The sequence below is a fragment of the Dreissena polymorpha genome, chromosome 6 (assembly GCF_020536995.1).
Source record: "Dreissena polymorpha isolate Duluth1 chromosome 6, UMN_Dpol_1.0, whole genome shotgun sequence".
Taxonomy (NCBI): Eukaryota; Metazoa; Mollusca; class Bivalvia; order Myida; family Dreissenidae; genus Dreissena; species Dreissena polymorpha.
In genome coordinates this window covers 108,726,226-108,742,755 of record NC_068360.1, presented here as the reverse complement: position 1 = coordinate 108,742,755, position 16,530 = coordinate 108,726,226, and positions in this window count along the sequence as shown.

Genomic DNA, 16,530 nt, shown 5'->3' with positions numbered 1-16,530 from the left:
TGGCGACAATGCGATAGTACGATGGCGACAATGCGAGAACGTGATAATACGATGACGACAATCAGACAGTGCGATGGCGACAGTGCGACAATACGATGGCGACAGTGAGATAGTACGATGGCGACAATGCTACAGTTCGATAATGCGATAATACGATGACGACAGTGCGAAAATACGATGACGACAGTGCGACAATACGATGGCGATATCCGACAGTGCGATAGTACGATGGTGCCAATGCGATAACGCGATAGTATGGTGGCGGCAATTCGAAAATGCGATGGCGACAGTGCGACAATACGATGGCGACAATGCGATAGAACGATGGCGACATTGCGATGATACCACGGCGACAGTACGATATGACTATCGCATTGTCATCCCGTACTATCGCACTGCCGCCATTGTATTGTCGCACTGTCGCATTGTCGTCATCGTACTAGCGCGTTTTCGCAATCGTACGAACGCATTGTCGCCATCGTATTGTCGCACTGTCGTCATCGTACTTTCGCGTTCTCGCATTCTCGCCCTCTGGATTTTAATGAGTAACCACGGTGGCCCTAACGGTATTTTGTACAGTATAGTGCGTAAAATCTGGTTTGGAATATCAATTTATATACCGAAAACAGATGTTGAAAACCCGAATTTGTTTTATTAGTAGTAGTATAAATATACAATGAGTTTTTGTCGAGCATTAAACAAACATATTAAAATAAAATTCATGTTCGTATCGGTTGAAGTTCTTGTTAATAGTAGAAGCAAAGAACACAATAAAACGCTGATTGGGCTTACTAATTTGAGGCAAGAAAAACACATCGCGCTATTATATATAACATATAACGCGCATCCGCAAAGTTCGAGCGCCCGTCTCGGTGCCGTCGTTTCCGGTGAAAGTTTCGCACAGGAGCTACCGAGTTTGGATATGAGACCACGAATCATGGCTTGACTTTATATATCAGTCAGCGTAGAACCTGACCAGACTGCGCGGTTGGACAAGCTAGGATGGACCAACTTTGGCCGCATATGACATAAGACCCATTTTCGCATGACGCGGGTCATCTGACCTTTATTATGTGTATATAGCTTTGAATGGAATTTGCACATAGTTTTTTGCATGGACTTATTGTTATGTTAATGTGTTGCACGCTTTCAAAAGCAGAGGGCATATATAAGATCAATTATACTACGGAGTTCATTTTCTGTTGCAAAATGAAATGTAATAAAGATTTTTACTCAGCGGTGTGTACAGTATGACAGCGTTGTCTGTCTGCGATGCATTTATACTGGTTCTAAGCTGGCATACTCACCAATTGGACTCAACCATCTGCTCGAACAAGAAATGATAAGTTCTACTAGCATAAACCTTTAATTGTAACTTATTTTAAAAATATTCATGTTATTTATATTATTCAATTTATTATTCATAATTATAATTATTATTTCCTTTATTGTTGTTTTTCGCATTAAGAAACTTATTCGGCTTACGAAACTGAAAAATCCCATTGGAAAAAAATCCCATGGGTGAAAAAATCCCATGGGTGAAAAAAATCAAATGGGATTTTTTCTCCCATGGGATTTTTTAATTTTTTCAAACACGACTAAACGCATTAAAATATCGTAGGTTGTTCATCATTTCACAAAATATGATGTTTCTGGAAGTTTCATGAATAAATCTCTCAAAATAAGAAAAAAATCCCATGGGATTTTTTTCTCCCATTTTAAAATAGGATTTTTTTATTACTAAATATTTATATATATAATTTGCATAAGACCAATATACAGTCCTTAAATAACGTAAAAATACTTGCAAACGCAAATAAAACACGTTTTTTAAAATGTTCAAAATCCCATGGGATTTTTCTCCCATTTGTAAATTATGGGAGAAAAAAAAATCCCATGGGAGAAAAAAATCCCATGGGAAAATCAAAAATCCCATGGGAAAATGCAAAAATCCCATCGGAACCCCAACTTTGCTTATAAATTTCATAGTGAAGAAAACGCATTTTATGAGTGAAAATAACCAAATATTAATAAAAGATAAGACTTTTATCGCATACTATGTCTCAAAGTAGCGAATCTTTAAGAAAAAGGGTACTTAAGTTTGCGAAATTTCGGTTTCGCAAAGTTTTTCCGGTGGCCGTTAGTTTCTAAATTTCTGTGTGTGCTGTATGGCTGCTGTCAGGACCATCGACCAAACATTAACACATGTAGGTATCGGTTATTTTTTAAAGCCAGGAAGAGTTTGAATTTGTTACCCCCTACAAATGATCTGCTTGAACTTCACATAAAAAGAGCAAATTATCAGGCAAAGATATGGCTAAATGCCTGATGATCCTCGTGATACTGACGCATTGAAACTTGAAGAAAATTCATTGAAACCGGTATGGATGAGGAAACTAAAGGTTCCTGCAGCAATTGTCCAGTAAGTAGCATGTGGCTGTCAAGCCAAGGTGTAGTACAGCACGATGTAAGTGCTATCGATCTGACCAAGGATTATTGTTTGAATGCGCATGTGAAGCAAATGGCTGTTTAAACCCTTGATAGTTATTGTAAACGATAAAACTGTGAATTTATGTAACGTTTGTGAAATAAATTATCACACAAGACCGACATTATCTTCAGTATTATGATACAGTAGGTCATAATAGTGCATTGAAGTCAAATGAACATTTGTTTTATTTTATAACAGGTACTTAAAGATTTTGAAATATATTACTAAATAGATCACTGTTTTTGGTAAAATAATTTCATTTTTACGTTATTCAAATCTATTACAATTAATCCTAATTTGGTGAAGTAAAAATAACTTTTCTTGCATGAATATGACAATATAGAACGTACAGTATTAAGAACTTCATTAGAATATACTATTTGAGCTGACATATTTTATTTAAATTAGTATACTATGCATATAAAACAATATACATATTTAGACTGTAAGGTAGATCACACATGTTTACTTGTTACTATACTTTCATTGTTTAAAGTCTCGTAATTGTATTAATAGGATAATGCAGAAATAATTTGGTTCTTATTATAAAAAGTTGTAATATTATAAAACGCAATAAGTATTAAAAGTCTAAAAATAAACATAGTTTTCTATAAATTTAGGTTGCGTAATATACAAAGTTAAAAACATTCACTTAAGATACAACAGAGAAATACTCTTCTCATCATCAAAGTATCCATCTCTCATTTAAAAGTTACTTACAAATATATAATACATGGATCTCTGGTTGGTTTCAACAAACACTGCAATTTACGTTTTATACGGGTTATAAAAGTGCACTTGATGACCTTTGGCCTACTTATGAAAAGCCAAAATCAGTTAAAAAATGAGATGACCCTTCAAGTATCAAATATATGTCAGTTCAGGATTAAATCACTAACAATATTTTATATTTCAAAATTTTGGCAATGTTACCCCAATTTTTAAAGCAAAATGCACTCATTGACCTTTTGACCTAATTACAGGGTCGTCAAGCTTCCCAGAGCGTGACAGCCCCTCCAGAATTTTTCTTAAATGTATTTATATCATTATAACATTAAAGGAAGCCATGCCTAAGAAATGCAATCAGATGTCAGATTTCAGGAAATTTTAGGGCACCTATATCCCTTTAATTATATATATTATATTTTCAACCATTTAAAACCTTTAAACCAGTGCGTCTTGGTTCAATTTAGCTGTCCCGTAAAGATATTTAAACTGTATTATTTATATGACGAGAATAAATCAGACGTTTCCATGAGCCTGTGTAAGATAATATTGGCACACTAGAATAATTTATTATACCCCAATTACCATTGGTAATGGGGGCTATATAGGAGTCACTTTGTCGGTCGGTCTGTCGGTCGGTCTGTCTGTCCCGAAAATGTCATCCGATTTCATCCGATCTTCACCAAACTTGGTCAGAAGTTGTATCTAGATGATGTCAAGGTCAAGTTAGAATATGGGTCATGCCGGGTCAAAAACTAGGTCACGGGGTCACGTAGTGCATTTTAAACCGAAAGTTTGTCAGGACCATAACTGTGTCATTTATCGTTAGATTTTATAATGACTTGGTATATTTGTTCAACATTATGAGACGGTGTGCCATACGAAAGAAGTACGCCGATATCTCCAAGGTCAAGGTCACACTTGGGGTTCAAATGTCAAATGCTTGTCCGGGCCATAACTTTGTTATCTATTGAGAGACTTTAAAATCATTTGGAACATTTGTTCACCATCATTTGACGGTGTGTCATGCGAATGAATTACGTCGATATCTCCAAGGTCAAGGTCACACGTTGAGTTCAAAGGTCTAAAGTGACCATAAATTAGATTGTCCGGGCAATAACTATGTAGTTCATTGTGAGATTTTAAAAGCATTTGGAACATTTGTTCACCATCATTTGACGGTGTGTCATTCGAAAGAATACCGTCGATATTTCTAAGATCAAGGTCACAATGTGAGTTCAAAGGTCAAAAATGGTCGTAAACGATCCTGTCCGTGCCATAACTATGTCGTTCATTTGAGATTTCTAAATCATTTGGCACATTCGTCCACCATTATTTGACGGTGTGTCATGCGAAAAAATTACTTGATATCTGCAACGTCAAGGTCACACTTTGAGTTCAAAGGTAAAAAATGGCCATAAATGATCTTCTCCGGGCCATAACTATGTCATTCATTGTGAGATTGTAAAATTACTCGGTACATTTGTTTAGAATCATTGGACGGTGTGTCATGCGAAAGAACGTCGGTATCTCCAAGGTCAATGCCACACTTGGAGTTCAAAAGTCAAAAATGGCCATAAATGAGCCTTTCCGGGCCATAACTATGTCATTCATTGTCAGATTTTAAAATGACTCTGTACATTTTGTTCACAGTCATTGGACGGCGTGTCATGCGAAAGAATTCAAGAGTTCAAAGGTCAAAATGGCCATAAATAATACTGGCATAATAATTCTTAAATCTTAAATTCTTAAATCGCCATAAAGAAGCTTCTCTTCTTTTGTGAAGACAGCATGCAAAATATTCTGTGTCAATGCAGCATGTGGGGGTATACGTCACGTCTGTGACAAAGCTCTAGTTTGTTCTGAACATTGAAGCCAATACATTTCTCAGATAATAAATGCAAAAGTATTTTACTTCCGTATCACTCAAACATCATTTAGCAAGGGGCGAGGAGCACACCCTGATTAATATGATGATGTCGAGGACTGTTGTTATTGACAACGTGTTTGTTGATGAATTAAAACTAGAATGAAAGTTCAGAGACAACAATACCAGGAAATAAACAATACAAGATGTGTATTCGAGTTGAATAATTGTCCGCTATACGGCAGAAAATTCACTTATGTACACTTATAGGCAATCCCCCGACGACTGAGCAAATTTGTTCATACGACACATAGACAAACACGCGTAATAATATCTCTGCCTGCTGACATTTGGTCGTTTCGAATGTAATAAGAAATATATGTTTAATGGTTCTATTATACATTGTTTTTTACATTCCACCTTAATATTTATGTTACATACATGTACCGGTTCATGTTTAAAGAGGAATTTTGATATCGCGTTCAATGAAAACAAGGTTTCATTAACTCTTTTTTGTCATTGTTTGAAACTCGTGATTACAGCAACGAAGAACATTTTTAACATCGACATTATATATTTTCAATCTTAAACCAGTACATGAATAAAAAATAGGAATGTTACATAAAATATATGAATGGTGTAGATGTGTCTTAACATGATTTTAAAGAATAATGAGATTCCTTGATATTAAACACATCTTTTGTACAAGAGTGAGTTTCAGATCCTACAGCACTTACATATTTGCAATTGTATAAAACTCAAATTTGATTTTCTGGTACTTCTTCTTCTGAACTAGTATTATAAAAAATATCAAAACTTGGTTCAGCGCGTTTGAAAAGTCAACCTAAAGAATAAATGATTGAACGGTTGCATGCCGAACGTCGTTATGAAGACGCATTTAACCAAAGGACGATTTTGCAAATATTAATTTATGTTAAAGTATTCTTAATAAAACAATAGAGCGAAGTGGAAACAACTTTCTTTACTGGTAAGTCTAAATAATGTTATATTGTTTGTGTGGTCGTTTTCGTATTAATGTTTCTACTCTGCCAGAGTTCGTTCAATTTGATTTAAGTTTTAATTAATCTAAATGGGTGTTGATTTATTTGCGAAAGGTAAACATCTTCGTCTGAATGTTTAACGCCATGCCTTCGCCATGTTTTCCATGTGAGAAAAGAACACCATCGAAAGTATTGCGTCTCAGATATATTCATAATATCTAATAATATAAGGAATTAACAATTGCAATTGTCCTGTGTGATAAGTTTTGCTTTAATTACACAAGCGAACATCTCACAATGCGCGTAACAGTCTTATTTGATAGACGGTTTTGAACGATCTCTGCAAACGAATGTATTGTTTACCATGTTGTGAAGAGGTATGTGTATTCAATCACGTTAATCTTTTGTATTATTAAGACTTTTGCTTATAGTGTTTTCTTTGATGTGTATCATTTTATACGACAAAGTGGAATTTAGCTTGAATATTGATAATAATAATTACTACGCGCTGTTATTTATTATTGTGTATATTTTATGAATATGTGCATCGTATCTTGTTTGCATTATATTTGTTAATTTGTAATTTATCGATTCCCGGTCAATCCTGTAAATAGGATGCATTATACATTAAGTATAATACTTCATTTTAATAATGCTCTTTATTCATACGCAGAATGAAAGTAATTTTTGTACTCCTGACACGACATGACGTTTTTATTCCAGAGTGTTGCAGTTGTACTTTGGTCTAGGAAGGTCAAATACGGTCGATATCTTATTCAATGCAAGTACATGTAGTGACTCTCTTTTCCCGCCTACCAATTTCGTTATTTATAGTAACATAATTGAGTTCTGACTAGCATCCGAATACTTGATGCAAAATGTTTCCATGAAACAGTGTCTCCTATAAAACAAATTCAATTTATTGTGAGAACGGTCATACTTATTGCGTAGTTGATACGTAAATGGTCTCAAAATAAAGATTATTGTTGATGGCTCAAAGATATAATAGCATTGACAATATGGGCGCGGTATACACAACTTACAAACAAGGTATAGCAAAGTGTTTTTTCTTCTGAAAGCCAGCATTTCATTCAACAACGCATCGCTCACTTGTAAACACTATCAACTTATTATATAAACGGCATATAAGTTTAAGTATTTAACTTATGTGAGTGGAATAGTAACCTTTTTGATAATTTCCATTTTTTTAATCGTGTTTTCTAGCCAGATTTCGACATGATAAGTTATGATCGTTATATATGGCGCAAATATGGTCATGAAACGTTCATAGAAAATTTTACGCGTAATTTCGCGTCTTTGAAAGATAATATTTTAAGTACTATCCAAACAAATGTCAACGATGCAGCTTTAAAAATAATACATGTTTATAAGATGTCTGCCGAACATATGATTTTTTAGGCACAATAACCCATTACGTAAAAAGCAAGAGCCTTGGTGGGACAGGCAATGCTTGATAGCAAAACGAAAGAAATACTCTCTTCTTAGACGCTTTCGTTCGACTAATAATAACGTCGATTTTTTAAACTATAAGGTAGCTAGATCATCTTTCAAAAACATGTGCAAGGCGAAACCATGCACGTATCAACGTAAAAAAAGATTTTCACTTCTAAAATCAAGCAATAATGCAAAAACGTTCTGGAAACTAGTAAGAGGACACACAAAGCCGGAAACGAAAAGCAATTCTGTCTCACCTGGAAAATGGCGAGATTATTTTCAATCCTTACTTTAGAGTGATGACCAGATTCCAATCCATAATGTCCGCTTTGATACCAGTGACGATTATGATGTAAATAGCCCTTTAAATAGATCAATTAGAGATGAAGAAATAAGGATCAGTATATCTTAGCTGAAAACTGGTAAATCACACGGTAAGGATGGGATAGGAGCGGACTAAAAACACAAAAAATATTATAATCCCGATCTTGAATAGTCTTTTTAATCCAATTTTGGATACAGGTATATTTCCGGAATCGCGATGCGAAAGTATTATAGTTCCAATATTTAAATCGGGCAGTATGGAAGAACCGGCTAATTACAGAGGAATTTCACTGATTAATGCCATGTATAAAATTGTCTCAAGTATAATTATTGACCGTATACATGAGTGGGCAGAGAAAAACACCATCATAGAACCACAAGCCGGGTTTAGATCTGGGTACTCGGTTGTAGATAACCTTTTTTGTCTCCAGAGCATGATTTAAAAGTATACGTCGAAACCGGGTGGTCGTTTCTACGTACTATACGTGGACTTCAAAAATGACTTTGATTCATTGGTTCATTTCAAGCTTTTTACCAGCTTATATGCCACAGGTATGAACGGCAAGATCCTAATTGTATTCCAATCGATGTACGCAAATTTACGCGCACATATCAACGTGTCCGGAAATATCATCACGCATTCATTCTGCTGTAACATCGGTACCAGGCAGGGTGATTTAAACTCACCGATAGTATTTTCATTATATATTATTAATTAAGTAAGCTACCTACGGGAACATTGTAGACATGGAATATTCATAACAAATGATATACCAGATATTCATTGTTTGATGTACGCTGATGACGTAGCTAATTGCGCGGACACAGCATATAACCTTCAATTACATTTAAACGCTGTTTCAAAATTTTGCGAAGATACTGGTATGCAGATTAACCTGAATAAAACCGAAATCATAGTCTTCCGTAATGGTGGTCCTTTACGCAATTATGAAGAGTGGTTTCTAAATGGTCAAAAGGTTAAAGTTGTGTCAGTCTATAAATATATGGGTCTGTTATATACCCCAGAGCTATCGTGGACAGCTGCTGAATCCAAGTTGGTGGCACAAGCACGCAAAGCATTCTTCTCTATCAAACAGTTTCAAGTTCCCTTTGGTTATTTTACCCATAATGACATTTTAAAACTTTTTGACACTATGGTTGTGCCCATACTCACATTTGGGGCTGAAATATGGGGTTATGAATACTGTGATATAATTGAAAGATCACAAATCGAATTTTGCAAATATTTTTAGGCGTTGGCTCGACGGTTAATAACAGCATGGTCTTAGGGGAATGTGGTAGATTATCACTTTGTTGTGTGTATTATCTAAAATGCATAAACTACTGGTGTCAGTTACTACAAATGCCTAACCATATATATCCAGTAAATTGTTACAGAATGCTGAAGTCATTAGACGATATTGGACGGAAAAAATGGGCAACATTTGAGACGGAACTCTTATTTAAATATGGTTTTGGTTTTGTTTGGGTTTCCCAGGACGTTGGCGATATGAATATATTTGTACAATGTTTTAAACAGCGCATACAAGACTGTAAAACCCAAGACTGGCACAATGAGATTAATGCATCTCCGCGCTGCGACACTTACAAACAGTTTAAGTCAATTTTAACTCCGGAGAAATATTTAAAAATAGATGTACCCTTTAAGTGACGTCGCGCGTTTGCTCGTTTTAGGTGTTCTAATCAAAAATTGAACATTGAACTTGGCAGGCATTTTAACGTACAGCGCGAAAACCGAACATGCTTATGTTGTTTAACAAGATGTGACGTAAATGTATTGGAGAACGAATTTCATGCGTTCTTTGAGTGTCCCCAGTACACTGATATACGAACAAGTTATTTGTATAATTGGTGTAAGGGCCAAAGAAACGAAACGTCATTTAATATCCTAATGAGCAGCACTGATATTTCTGTTATTAAACATTTAACATTCTATGTTACGAAATTAATGAATGTCATTGGGAATATAAAAATTTACATTGATAACAAACTGTGTTATGTAGTAATGTTCGTTGTACTTTGTTATGTAATAATTTTTGTTATATAATAGTTTCATAGAATGCCTCTACTTTTGTCATAAAATGCAGAAATATAATATTTGTGGTGAGTCTCTCATATATGAATGATGGAGCTATATACGTGAATGCACTGGTAACACGGATTTTTGTATCATTTTGAAAATGTGTATTTGTTAAAACACCAGTGTACAAAAAACATTTTTACAAGGTGGCATTTATCATTATGAAACTGTAAATGACTGCTGTATTTTGGGCAGGAGGCCTATATTTACAAGACACCTAATAAATCTATTCTGATTGTCAAAGCTGTACACTTGTGCGGAAGTTTAAGATGGAAAGAAAACATTTTTATATTTTAAATTGTAAATTTATTGGTTGTTATTTCGTGCGAAACTGGAATACGTTGCTGTATTTATTTCAGCCAATAACCATTTACAACGAACCGTTTTAGTTTATTAGCTACTAAATATTATTTTAAAAGAAAGGCACTTAAATTAAGGGCTGATGTCTGGGCCGACTAACCGACACTAACAAGCATTCGTTTGCGGTGTTGATAAATTATGTTATATCAAAAATGTTGTATTGCATTTTCAGATAAAAACTGTCGAGCGATGGTTCGTAATTATCCAGACCTCCATGCTGAAGATCAAATATCAAAGATGTGATTGTCTTTTGCGAACGAGAAAGGTTTTTTACAGTAATGCCACACAATTAATGTTCGGGACACTAGCGTCTTGCTAAAATGCACATAAAATAAGCATATTTATTCATATTTATAAATATACGCATAATTTTTACCCGCAACCACGAAGTCAAAAGCCATCCCATTAAGGTGCAGTCAGTATACAGCTATACGTTTCATATTTGTTAATTCCCTAACAAGTACCCGATAGTTGGAGAAGAGAGAAACCCTTTCAGCGCTGGAACCGAATTTTAAAGGCCATTGCAAACAGTTTGGATCCTGATGAGACGCCACAGAACGTGGCGTCTCATTCAGGATCCAAACTGTTTGCTATTCTGATAGTATTCTTTGAAAAAATCGAAGAAAATGCTAATTTTAGAAATTCAGCAGACGACATTTTAGCATACGACAATTTCCCAGCATGCAAAGGGTTAATGTAGACAATTCCAGTAGCCTCCTTATGGTTTCAACCAGAGGGACTAAAATATAGATACCGTTTAGAGAGACTAAAATAAATATACCGTTTAGAGAGACTAAAATATAGATACCGTTTAGAGAGACTAAAATATAGATACCGTTTAGAGAGACTAAAATATAAATACCGTTTAGAGAGACTAAAATATAGATACCGTTAGATACCGTTTGCTTCAAATTATGTAATGAGGTTGAAGATAAGAAGAGGTGATCAGCTTGTCATAACAACTGTGTACGAAGTTGTTGTTGGTTGCATGTTATATGTGAATGGTATATATACTGACATATCACTGCCGATTTTAAAACATAACAATGTGAACCGTTTGACAAGCGCATACTAAATTGCTACATACGTCAAATTGACTGCATGTAATTTTCAACAGGAAATTTGTATGTTGCTTAAACAAAAAAAAGTTTGGTATGAAAACAGTAAAAACGAGTACAATAACAACACATACGTATATTTCCGAGTATAGAGTTTAATCATATATACAAATTTAACCCGGTGCGTCTTGATTCATTTTAAAATTCCCTTAAAGATAATTAAACTGTATTATTAGTAAGACGATTTATTTCGAGAATTAATCAGGCGTTTCCGTGAGACTGTGTACGGTAATATCGGCACAATAGAATAATTGATTTGTAGTGAACATTGAGGCCAGTACTTGTCTCAGATAATACATAAACAAATTTTAAATTCCGTATCTCTTAAACATAACCTCGAGAGGAGTACACCCAAAAAAATATGTTGATGAAGAGGAATGTTATTGACAATGAGTTTTTTTTTTTATGAATAACAAACTAGATAGAAAGTTCAGGGACAGTAGAACCAGGAAATAAACAATAGACGATGTGTATTCGAGTTGAATAACTATCCGCTGTACAGCAGACAATTCATTTATGTACACAAATAGGAAATCCCTTCACGACAGAGCAAATTTGTTCATACGACACAAAGACTTTTTTTTTTGGTTTTGGTTTTACAACTTACACTCGTAATTACATCCCTTAGGGCTGAAATTTGGTCGTTTAAAATGTAATACGAAAATATGTTGAATGGTACTATTATAAAAAAGTTAATATTTTTCAACATTAAACGTTAATAATAATGTACCGGTTCATGTATAAAAATGAATTTTTAAAAATCGCTTCCCATGCCAACATTTCATTTAACGTTTTTTTTGTCATTGTTTCAAACTTGTGATAACAACAACTAAGAACGATTTTAACGCCGATATTAAATAAAATATATGAACTTCTGTTTATGTTCAGCGCAATGCCTTCGATATGTTTTCCATATGAGAAACGAATACCATCGAAAGTGTTGTGTCTAGATTTATTCATAATATCTAATACTATAAGGGCTTTGGCGTTTCCAGTGTGATAAGTTTAGCTCTAGTTACACAACCAAAAATCTCACAATGCGAGTTACAGTCTTATTCGATAGACGGGTTTGAACGAAATCTGTGAACGAATTTATTGTGTACCATATTTTGAAATGGTATACGTTTATCTTTGCTTTGTATTATTTAGACTGTTGTTAAGTGTTTACTTTGAATTGTATCATTATATACGACAAGTTGAATTTAGCTTGCATATTGATAATAATTATTACTCCGTGTTTTTAATTATTAATGTGAATATTTTATGAATATATGCACCGTATCTTGTTTGCATTATATTTGATAATTTGTAATTTAACAATGACCGGTAAATGTTAAAAGGATGCATAATACATTAAGTATAATACTTAATTTTAAAATATTCTTTATTCATAAGTAAATTGGTAGCACTTTGTAAATCCCAACACGACGTGACATTTTTATTCCATATTGTTGCACTTGTACTCTTGTTTAGGAAGGTCAAATACGGTCGATATCTTATTCTATGCAAGTTGTTCCTCTTTTTTTTACGCCTGCCAATTTCGTTATTTATAGTTACATATTAATTTAATTCTGACTAGCATCCGGATACTTAATGCAAAATGTTTCTATGAAACAGCCTCTTCCATATAACAAATTCAATTTATTGTGAGGACGGTCATACTTATTGCCCATTAGTAAGTAAATGATCTAAAACTAAACTAAAGAGCAATGATGATGGCTCGAAGATTTAACCACATTGAACAAATATGACGGCGGTATACACAATTTACAAACAAGGTAAAGCGCAAGTGTTTTCTTCTTCTGAAAGCAGGTATTTAATTCAAATAAGCATCGCTCACTTGTAAGCAATGTCAACAATGTCCATGAACGTTTAAGTATTGAAATAAACTAAATGGAAATAGGGACCTTTTTTATATTTTCCATATGTGTACTTGTGTTATCTAGCCTAATTATGATTGGCAAAGCTGTATAAATGTGCGGAATTGTTAGATGGGAAGATATTAACATTAGCATAATTTTAATGTTAAAACAAAATTCTTCAATATAAAATGGCAATTTATTGTTTGATATTTCTTACGAAACTGGAATACTTTGCTGTATTTATTTCAGTCAATTACCTTTTACGTTTAACCGCTGTATTTTCAATAAGCTGCTAAATATTAATTAAAAAGAAAGGCACTTAAATTAAGGGCTGTTCTCTGGGCCGATTTACCGGGATGTTTAACAAATATTTTGGTAAAATTATAAAGCCAGATAATTGTTTATAAATCCTAAAATTATAAAGCTGATCTGTTATATAGTTCGATTGTGTATAAGAAGTAGACTGTTTGCATGTTTAATATAATGACTGTTGAAATCGTACTCAATTTTAGGATTTTGATTTGATTTTCACAAACATGCGATAAACGTTAATATATTCGCATTAAACATATAATCAAACATTGATGCAAATATGGCATACGTTTGCAAGGATTTATATGATTGGTATCGTCATGATTTGATGTACTTAAACCAGTTATACATATGATGCAATATGGCATAAGGAGCAATTTGGTATTTATTTTTATATTTCTGAGATAAAAGACGACACCTGCATGATTTGTGATTAATATTTGACCAAATATAAGGTTATGCTAGTCATTAAACCACTTGTAAACCCCAATGCGTTTTACATTTACAAAGGAAAGAAATAAGCTTCAATCATGTTGAATTTAATTATCAATTTTTGTTTCTCTTTTTATATATTGATATTCTAAGGGTCACCCGTTACTGATTAGCTTCTTAATTTATAAGACTATTTGTGTCAGTGTTATATAGATTCGGCAAAGGACACTTTTGTTATTAAAAATTATATAAAACATATAACACATATAAGGATTGTGCATCAAGTTGCCTATATTAATTGTGAAATAGAATACAACAGTTAACTCTTGTCTAATTGGACTCTCATGTTGTCACATAACTGAATATCTAAGAATAATGACACTCCAGAAACCTTACCAGGAGGGAAATTCTTGACTCACACTTGGACTTTATTTAAGGCAAGGGACCAACATGACAACGTTAAAGATCAACATTTTCTTCGAATAAAACTAACATAAATATAAAATGGATAGGTTTTATTGAGTTAAAATGATATATTATGGAATTAAATATGATTGCGTCATACAATATAATTTAGGATATTGTGAAGTATATTTATCACATGCATTATAATGTATAACATCGTATACAGTCTAGGCCACGATTAACTTATTTGAATTACCTTCCAGACGAATAGCGCATGTTTTCACAATAAAATTGAATTTAAAGAGGCGATCTGCAGATTCTCAAATAAGACTAGGTTAAACGTTTGTTACTGTATTTTGATGCTAAATTACTTTAATTTCCTTTAGATGGGCTTTTTGTTACTGCATTTGGAAACGTTAACATGCATAAAATACACTTTCATTTGTTACAAACTTCATGTCTGCATCGTCGATTACTTCTAATATGTTAATTCCTTGATAAAGTGCATACATAATAAATTTTTATTTACGTAATAAAATGTGACATTGGACACAAGTTCGACATTAATTAAGATCCGGCTCGATATTTTCAGTACGTTATGACGTCAAGTACTTTTAAAAACATCTATTCAATCTTCGGACCTATCATCGGGAATACTTCCGAAATTATTAAGATCCGACTCGATATTGACATAACGTATCGAAATTCCGCACTTTTAGATATGTATATATATTCCATGGTATAATGGCTGATTGTTTATTTCGTGTTTTTTTTATCACAAGAAGTTATCGCATACATAAGCATGCATGGACAGCGTTTATGGGAATTTCACACATGTGTGTGTTTCTTTATCGCAGACAAATGCAAAAGGTTGACTAAAAATAACACAATATTCACTTCAGTGTATTTGGTTTATTGAAACCCAGCCGTACTGAACCTTCAGGTTTCGTGATGAATCGAGAAGACTCTTACTGCTAGACGCCTGTGTTATATGAAATGCCAACAAGACGACGCATGTGTATACATCTTGAGTTCCTAAAAACGATGAAAGTCTCATTTGTAGAAATAATACGAAATGGCATATGCCAGGTATAGGCCACATTTCTGTTGTTTTCTTGTATTCAAAGTAAATGTTTCTGTATGTTTTGTTTTCCAGATGCATAATACGTTTATGTCTTATATATCAATATGTTTGTTTTGGTTAATTTAAATAAAATATATCTACAGAAATACTTTACCGTGAATTTTTATGACTTCACACGAAGTTGTATCCTCCCTAGACGTCCTCCAAGACTTACTGATTCTGCAATTACAACATGATCCACGTTAGAATACCATGAACGTATTCTTAGCGGATAGCCAAAAATATATATAAAACAACACATTGATTTAGATAATGAAGAGACCACTCAATGTATACACGTATACTTTTTTCGACATAATTTGTTTTTGTAAATACCAAACGAGAGTTATACAAAAAATAATCGAGACACAGGAAACATGATATGAAGCCTTTTTCCGCATCTATTTTTATTGGTCTGTTTTCTGTGCAGTGCACACATAATCGGGGCCTGTTTTATGTAATATTATAATATCAACTCGGCCGAGTACATTCCGATCATTTATCACAGTATGTATGAAGACAAAAGTGTTTAACCCACAATAAATCAGCATGTTAATAGTGATGCGACTGACCCAAATGTAATAAAAGGGAGAATTGTCTGACGTTTTATGCAAATCTGTGACCTATGTAAGAAACTTCCTGTTTGTTATATAATGGAGATTGTAAGAGAGAATATTCGCTAACGGGAATCGACAGCGATTTGGATTCGACTGTACAAATGGATCGTCGTTCTGTAGCAATAGTTCATCAAATAGGCGAAGTATGCATACAGAAAAACACATAATTAATGGCCTTGATTTAGCAATATCTAAAACGAATAATATACTTATTTGCATTTTCTAAATATTATAATATTATATCTGATTCGTCTGAAAATATATATCCAAGAGCATGATATTAACCAAACTCTGTCGATACGATATGCAAGGTGTTTGAAATGAAGCAGAACAAGA